The sequence below is a fragment of the Pseudochaenichthys georgianus genome, chromosome 9 (genome assembly GCF_902827115.2).
Source record: "Pseudochaenichthys georgianus chromosome 9, fPseGeo1.2, whole genome shotgun sequence".
Lineage (NCBI taxonomy): Eukaryota > Metazoa > Chordata > Actinopteri > Perciformes > Channichthyidae > Pseudochaenichthys > Pseudochaenichthys georgianus.
This window is the reverse complement of record NC_047511.1, coordinates 27,605,863-27,614,265: the sequence shown is the minus strand read 5'-3', so window position 1 is coordinate 27,614,265 and position 8,403 is coordinate 27,605,863.

Below are 8,403 nucleotides of genomic sequence, written 5' to 3'. Positions count from 1 at the left end.
GAAAACTGTGGTTTCCATGGTTTCCCCACAGCAGCAGACGCACACAATGACGTCCGCTGGCGCATCATAAACACGTCGGATAGTGAAAGTGCATTCGGATTCTCTAAAGCAGTGGTTCCCAAACGGTGTGCCGCGGCACACTGGTGTGCCGTGAGTCAAGTCCGGGTGTGCCGTGGGATTTTGTGACAACCATACGTTATTATTGCGATATACAACTACACAAAAATAATTATTTTTTAATTTACTAGATCAGTACTTTGTAGGTTTATATGTACGTAATCTGCGCGACTTGCGCGTCCACATCTCCACATGCAGTGCTGCATAAACATGGCTGAGTCAGCGATAACTTTCGAGGGGTGGGGGTATGCCCATTATTTTTGAGTTCGTCCGAAGAATAGACAGGAAAGTGACGGTGAGGTGCAAACTGTGTCCGGGGCAGAAGCTGTTATCCACTGCTGTAAACACCACGTCAAACCTCAACAAGCACCCATGGCCGTATCTACCATTGAGGTCACCCAGGTCCGGACCTCGGTAATATTTTTCGAGCTGTGTTTACAAAACTTGTGAAATAATTGCACTAAACGGGGTTCTTTGTAGTACTTCCATTTACTGACGATGGGGGCGCTGCATAACTACGTAGCCTTGATTAAAGCAAACAGAAGAAGACCACATGTATCAAGTATCAACAAACCACCGCAGCCCGGACTTGAACCGGAGCAGCGGAGGAGTGATGAGGTATCTAGAGATCTGAGTCAGCGGGCTGCTTGTGTTCTGTTCATCAGGACATCATAGGATCAGCAGATCCTGTGTGCACCATGGATGTGGTGTGAACGCACTACGTTAGTCAGTGGACGTCCGACAACATGCACACTAACTTATATTGCAGCTATAGGCTATACTTTGGGTTAAATTGCGTGAATAAACTAGCTAGAGAGCTAAAGTTAATTACATTCACAACCCATCTATTTATCTATGTATCTATCTATAACAATAGTCTTAATTTACAATGGGCATAATTTTAAAACAACATACATCTATTGCAGTTATGTCATAATAACATAAAATTGTATAAAACACCATTTGCTTACATCTTTGTTCTCTTTTGAGAATCAAACAAAACAGATTTAAATAAAAAAATAATGCAAACAAACAAGTGAAATGAACTAAATGGCTGAATTGCTTTGAATTCACTGGCAGGAGCGACAAGTGAGGAGGAGCAAACATTTAACAACGAGGGAGAGGTTGAACAAAGAGAGAGTAGAGGACAGAGAGAGTAATGAACAGGAAGAAGACAGAGAGACTAAAGAAGATGGAAGAGAGGCTGCAGGTTATGGAAAGGAGAGAGACATGGAAAATGAATGTTGACAATGTTTTGTGATCATTTTAGCCTCTCCTGCATGTCCAGATCATTATTAGTAACAATCAACTGATTCTTATGTATTACACTTTCAAAAATAATTGATGCTGCAGCCCACTCACATGGTTTGACATCAATATATTATCCATGTGTGACCCCCCACAGGACTTAAAAAGCACCTAACTAGATCATGAAAATCCCAAACTCCCGAACCCCCCTAGCACGTTTGGGCCTCGGTATTTAGGAAATCCTGGATACGGCCCTGCAAGCACCTGCAAAGAACACATGTTTTTTTGTTTATATCACGGAGTCTGTTCTTCTTCTCTGTCTTCCGGTTATTGCCTGGTTTGAATGACAAATACACACTACCGCCGCCTGCTGGTAAGGAAAGTTATTGCCACTCACGCATGCGCAGTTCGCACGTGCTCGGTGAGTTACTTTATGTAGATAGTAACGAAGTAGTGTAATATATTACTTTTTTTTAAAAAGTAATATGTAATATATTACATTTTTGTAGTAATGACCCCATCTCTGGAGTTGGCGTTCTCTGTCTGGTTTAAATGAGTGTGTTGCTGCTTTGATGAAGCCTAATTTGATAAAGTTTCAAATTAATTTCTGAAATATTTTGTTAATAAATATTTCATGAGTAATATAGTTTTTATTTTTTTATTTGGTAAATAATTATGCACATTTACAGATATTTTACATGATATGAGTGATAACACGTGTTATAAGGGCTATTTTGCACAATAGGTGTGCCTTGAGATTTTTACTTGTCCTTTGGTGTGCCTTGGGCACAAAAAGTTTGGGAACCACTGCTCTAAAGTACCGCAGTCTCTTCTCCTAAGTCCTTTTGAATTCTCCTATCCACTATCCCTTAACCCCGTGACGTTTCACTCAGAGGTCAAGGAATAGACGATAGGGTTAGAACTTAGGAGCTGATTTGTAAACTATCCGACTGCAGCCCTGAACTAGGGAACAATCTAGCAGAGCCGTCTACGCACAACAGCATGGCAGTAAAGACGTTAGTTTAGCTAGATTGTTTTAAACCACTTAGTGAGCACACATTGAATGTATGCTTGATTGCAAAATTGACAATGAAAAGGTTCAAATGACTCGTTGCCTATAGTTTATTTTACTATTACATTTGGCTAGCTTGGAGTTTTACAGGTTGAAAGTCGACTCATATGATCTTCAACCTATCACTACTTCTTGTTAAAAATTCTGCTGTGTAACTATTTTGCTAATTGCTCAAGTAATGTTAATATTTCAAATAACAATAGTGGGCAAAATTATAAAAGATAAGCGTTGTAATTAACTGTTTAAGTTTAATTTGAATTATTTAGCTTTCCTAAATTACTCCCAATCTTGTCCTTTCATAACCATTACCATTATTGATGTTATTCTGTATTAGTCCCTTGTCATTGTCTTTGTGCTTATTTATTAAGCTCAAACGTTTTCTCGTTTATGTTTTTCTAGCTTCTCATTAGTGTTAAGCGCTCTGAGCTATATTTCTTCCTCCTCTCCTTATTATCATCCGTTTGTTGCTAATGTCACTCTAGTACATTCCTCTTCTTAAGCATGAGCTTCCTTTGCTTCTGCAAAAACGAATTGATGTTGATGTGACTCCCATGTGGTGCCCTGTGTGTGTGTGTGTGTGTGTGTGTGTGTGTGTGTGTGTGTGTGTGTGTGTGTGTGTGTGTGTGTGTGTGTGTGTGTGTGTGTGTGTGTGTGTGTGTGTGTGTGTGTGTGTGTGTGTGTGTGTGTGTGTGTGTGTGTGTGTGTGTGTGTGTGTGTGTGTGTGTGTGTGTGTGTGTGTTTGTTTGCGTAGTGTGTGTGGTGCACAGTAAGAAAGAATAGACAATGAGAGAGAGAGAAATGCTGCTGTCGTGCAGCGTTGTGCGCACCGTCACTTTGATAAATCTCACAGCGAGCTGACGACACCTGCTGACAGCACACTAAAATCTGATTGGCTGGAACAGCTCCAGGTCAGGAGGATGTTAATGGATATGCTATGCTATGGACATCAAATTGTACACACACATCACTCACTCAAGGACACATATTAAGAAATGGGTCACACAGTTTATGTGCACACAACCCCCCCCCCCCCATCTGACTCTGTGTGCATCATTAGCAGAGCAATTAGAGCTAATGATGGAGTCGTCACTCTCACTCACCTGATGATCAATTATTTTACATTATACAGCTATTTATGGTTAAATGGTTCCTAGTAAACAATTAGACTGGAAGTAATGAATCCAGGAAGCACAAGTGTTCACTTAAACATGAGCTGTTACATACAGCGTGATACATGCATATGTCAAGCACATAGCATATATATTGTTCGCGCCTTAACAACCACATACACACAGCGTTTATATCCTCCTTTGGTCTCTCTTTTTGATTTGTGGGTTACCATGTAGGTCAGGAAGGCACATGCCCTTTTCTTCTCTCTCTACTCTTCGCTGTCGTTGTGCCGCAGATCAGTCCCCGAGCATTAACTATGACTTAATTTCATTTTGATTTTCATTTGATGTGAGAGAAATAAAGGCTGACAGGGAAAGAGCCAGAAAAGAAGAGAGGGAATACAACATGAGTGAAACATCAGTGCGAGTGGTGAGGAGATGGAGAAAGTCATGGTGTTCAGTGGGGGGTGGGGGTCTGGGGGTGGGATGATGAAACACAGTTGCAGTCTCGACCTTTGAAGAGCCGGTGGAAAATGTAAGGACAACTTCAAAAGAGCACCATGAAATATACAACACACCACCGCTGTCACTGGAAAACCTCGTACCTCCAGGTGTGGAGTTTGTAAGCTGGTTGTTTTCTGCTCGTGCGCACCTTTGATGTTTTCACCCACAGGTTGTGTGAAAGATTTGCTTCACTGTCAAACTTTTGGAAAAAATGTTGTTATTGTTGTTATTTCGTCTCTGTTTCTCCTGAACTTTTGAGCCTTGTCAAGACCGAAGGTTTTTTATCTGTTGTTGGAAAGCAATATGACAGTGAATCAGATGCGGCTATTCTTTGTGTCTCCCTCCCTCTTAAAACCATCTCTCCCTCCATCTCTTTCCACGCTTCACATCTCTCACTATATGCTATTCCCCTCACTGTCTCCTCCTCCCCCCGCACTGCTTTCTCCCGATCTGTCCATCTATCTGTCTGTCTCTCTCTATCTAACTCTCCTGGTGTGTGTGTGTGTGTGTGTGTGTGTGTGTGTGTGTGTGTGTGTGTGTGTGTGTGTGTGTGTGTGTGTGTGTGTGTGTGTGTGTGTGTGTGTGTGTGTGTGTGTGTGTGTGTGTGTGTGTGTGTGTGTGTGTGTGTGTGTGTGTGTGTGTGTGAAGATGCGACAGTGATACATGATTTGCTGCAAGTCTTTCTGTCAGAGGACATCAGATCATCAACCACACACACACCCATGCACACACACTCGCTATCATACACTTATATGCACGCGCACACACACACACACACACACACACATCTGCACACACACATATATACACACATATACACACACGGCGTCTGAGGAGATAAGGGAGTCTTTGAAGGTGGAAATTAGTTTTGGCGCCTGGCTGCTCCTGTCTTGCAGGTCATGTGACTAAATCCTCCAGTCACACCAACATAAACTGATAAGACAGCTTCTCTGTGTGTGTGTGTGTGTGTGTGTGTGTGTGTGTGTGTGTGTGTGTGTGTGTGTGTGTGTGTGTGTGTGTGTGTGTGTGTGTGTGTGTGTGTGTGTGTGTGTGTGTGTGTGTGTGTGTGTGTGTGTGTGTGTGTGTGTGTGTGTGTGTGTGTGTGTGTGTGGCAGTTCATTGTGTGTGTCTGTGGACATTGTGTGTTTGGTGTGTTTGTCCTGCTCACTCGCTGTATGACTGTGCACATTTACCTGAGTGCATAAACGTGTGTGTGTGTGTGTGTGTGTGTGTGTCTGTGTGTCTGTGTGTCTGTGTGTCTGTCTGTGTGTGTGTGTGTGTGTGTGTGTGTGTGTGTGTGTGTGTGTGTGTGTGTGTGTGTGTGTGTGTGTGTGTGTGTGTGTGTGTGTGTGTGTGTGTGTGTGTGTGTGTGTGTGTGTGTGTGTTTATAGATTCCATTTATATAGTGTGCGTCTCTTGTGGCAGGGCAAGGTAATTGGTGGCAGATAAACAGCGCTTAACACACACACATACACACACACACACACACACACACACAAACAAACACACACTCGCACAGTAATCAGAGGGGATTTACAATGTGTAGTTTGGAGCCTAATTGCTCTTCAGGTCCCTGTGAGAGTGCTGCCAAAGCCATTAGCCGCTGCTATTCTCAGAGTATTCAGTGTGTGTTGGGTCTCTTGAAAATGAGCGTGCATGTCACTTCACTGTATTTATTTATGCGTGCGCGCGCGCGTGTGTGTGTGTGTGTGTGTGTGTGTGTGTGTGTGTGTGTGTGTGTGTGTGTGTGTGTGTGTGCTTTGTTTCAAGCATGTGTGCTTGCTCTTCTGTGTGTGCCCTTCTTTGCTCTTATTGGTGCGCGCGTGCGCGTAGCTTTAGTGTTTTTCTCTGGGACTTGGCTCTCCTCCAAGCCTGAAGAGCTAATTGGAATTAGAATAACATTCCTCAAAGGCCGCTCGTTTAGCGCCGGTGTTGAGTGCTAACGACAGAGTAGTGGGTGAGAGAGAGGCGGGAGAGAGCACCCTAACGATCTGCGCTAACAATGTTTTATTCTGATTTTTAATGAGGGGTAATCACTCAGCTGGAGAGGAAGAGCAGCAGAGGAAAATAAGAGAACGTTGAGAGAGGGATGGAGAGATGGAGGGGGTGTAGAGGAAGAGAGGTGAGGAGGAAACAGTAATTATCTCCTCTCTGAGCTGTGAGCCACAGCCCGTCTTGCAGTGTCTCCTGGGGAAATTAGTGATGCACTAACTGCCTTTATTCAGAGTCAGTGCTACCTGACAGCACTGTGATGACAAACAAAGGCCTTTCTGTTTACCGTTTCATATGTTATCAAAAGAACCAGCTCTGAGGCAACCTTTATCATGCGAAGGCCTGTAGTTATTTCAATTTCGTTAAGCAGGTAGAGGGGTTTCCAGTCTGGTTATGATTGCATGACTTTCTGCCGCTGATGGGGTTGAGCTGGCTTCATTGGGAAAACGTCAACATTCTCAAGGACATACTGAAACTGTTATAGCAAAATGTTGTCATCCGTAAGTGTCAAAGACGTGGGGCTGAAAGTCTGATGACAACTACATTTGAAGGTAATGCAGAAGATATTGGTAGTTGTGGCTGGATTTGTTGACCTCTAAATGGACCTCCCTACTGGTGTTTTGAATGAAGACAAGGTTGTGCACCACAGCTAGCAAGTAAAGTGACAGATATCTCTATTTTGGCCTTTCAAAGGATCTCAAATGGTCAGCAGCACACATCTGTTTGACAAAAATCAACCTAAAGTGAATTCTATGTGAAAGCATTAACAATTTTTTGGTTTTGCTGAGCGAGCGAATCTACCGATTGGCATGTATTTGTTGACTATACAAATGCAGGTGCTTTCAGTCCATAAACCCAAACTACTCCAATTGTATATTATTTAAATTCATACTTTTTGTATTTATTTTTGTATTAATCAAGTTTTTTGTTGTTATCCTGCTTTTTGTCCTCATCATTGTCCTGCTTGTCTTATTGTTATTAATTGTGTGGTTAGGCCAATGACCAGCAACAATTATGAAATACTTTTGGAACTTTTTAGTAAAACAAATGTCACTTGTGTTTCTATACGCTCATGTCAAAACAACCCAGATTTAACTTACACTGAACAAAAATATAAACGCAACATTTTTGTTTTTGCTCCCATTTTTCATGAGATGAACTCAAAGATCTAAAACATTTTCTATATACACAAAATAACCATTTCTCTCAAATGTTCACAAATCTGAAAAAATCTGTGATAGTGAGCACTTCTCCTTTGCCGAGATAATCCATCCCACCTCACAGGTGTGGCATATCAAGATGCTGATGAGACAGCATGATTATTGCACAGGTGTGCCTTAGGCTGGCCACAATAAAAGGCCACTCTGAAACGTGCATTTTTGCTTTATTGGGGGGGTCCGAAAACCAGTCAGTATCTGGTGTGAGGGGTAGGATTAGGGTTAGGGTTAGGGTAATGTTGTGAATCGAGTGGCCCATGGTGAAATGGTTATTTTGTGTATATAGAAAATGTTTTAGATCTTTGAGTTCATCTCATGAAAAATGGGAGCAAAAACAAAAGTGTTGCATTTATATTTTTGTTCGGTGTAGTTAGGGTTTGTTTAGGAACTCATTGCACCTGGTCAAAGTTCAAGAAAGGTGGTAAAAAGCCATGTTTACTGTATTTAATGCAAACCACAACTGTCCCATCTGACCAATGCTCAGTCGGAAACCATAAGCCATTGTTCAATTAGACTTTTAAACCCTTTAAACCCCAATATCCCACGAGGAAGCCATCAAAAACCCCTTTTATCGATGGACTGCAAACTCTTAAGATTTTCATTCAGTCCAACCGATTATCAATCAATAGAAAGCATGGAGGGGTTGGAGAGAGATACAAAACAGAGGGTTAAAGAAGCTTGAAAGAGATCAGATTTGCAAAACAGTGTGAGAATAACGGAAGCAGTAAAAGACAAAAGAGAGAGGACAGCCAAAGACAGAGGGACGTGTGAATGCAGAGAGAGAGAGAGAGAGAGAGAGAGAGAGAGAGAGAGAGAGAGAGAGAGAGAGAGAGAGATGGAGTGATATGGCATACAGCCGTAGTGGAGTGTGAAACAGATGCTGCTCAGTGGAGAGTGAGAGGTCAATGGAGCTTGTAGAATGCTTAGAAAGGGCAGAGGCTGAATCGATTCACACACACACACACACACACACACACACACACACACACACACACACACACACACACACACACACACACACACACACACACACACACACACACACACACACACACACACAAGGACACACACAGTGGTCTACACTATCTGAGAGTGTGAAGTGGGAGGAGTGGGTGTGAGGAAAAATAGAGGAGAGAGTCGGGGG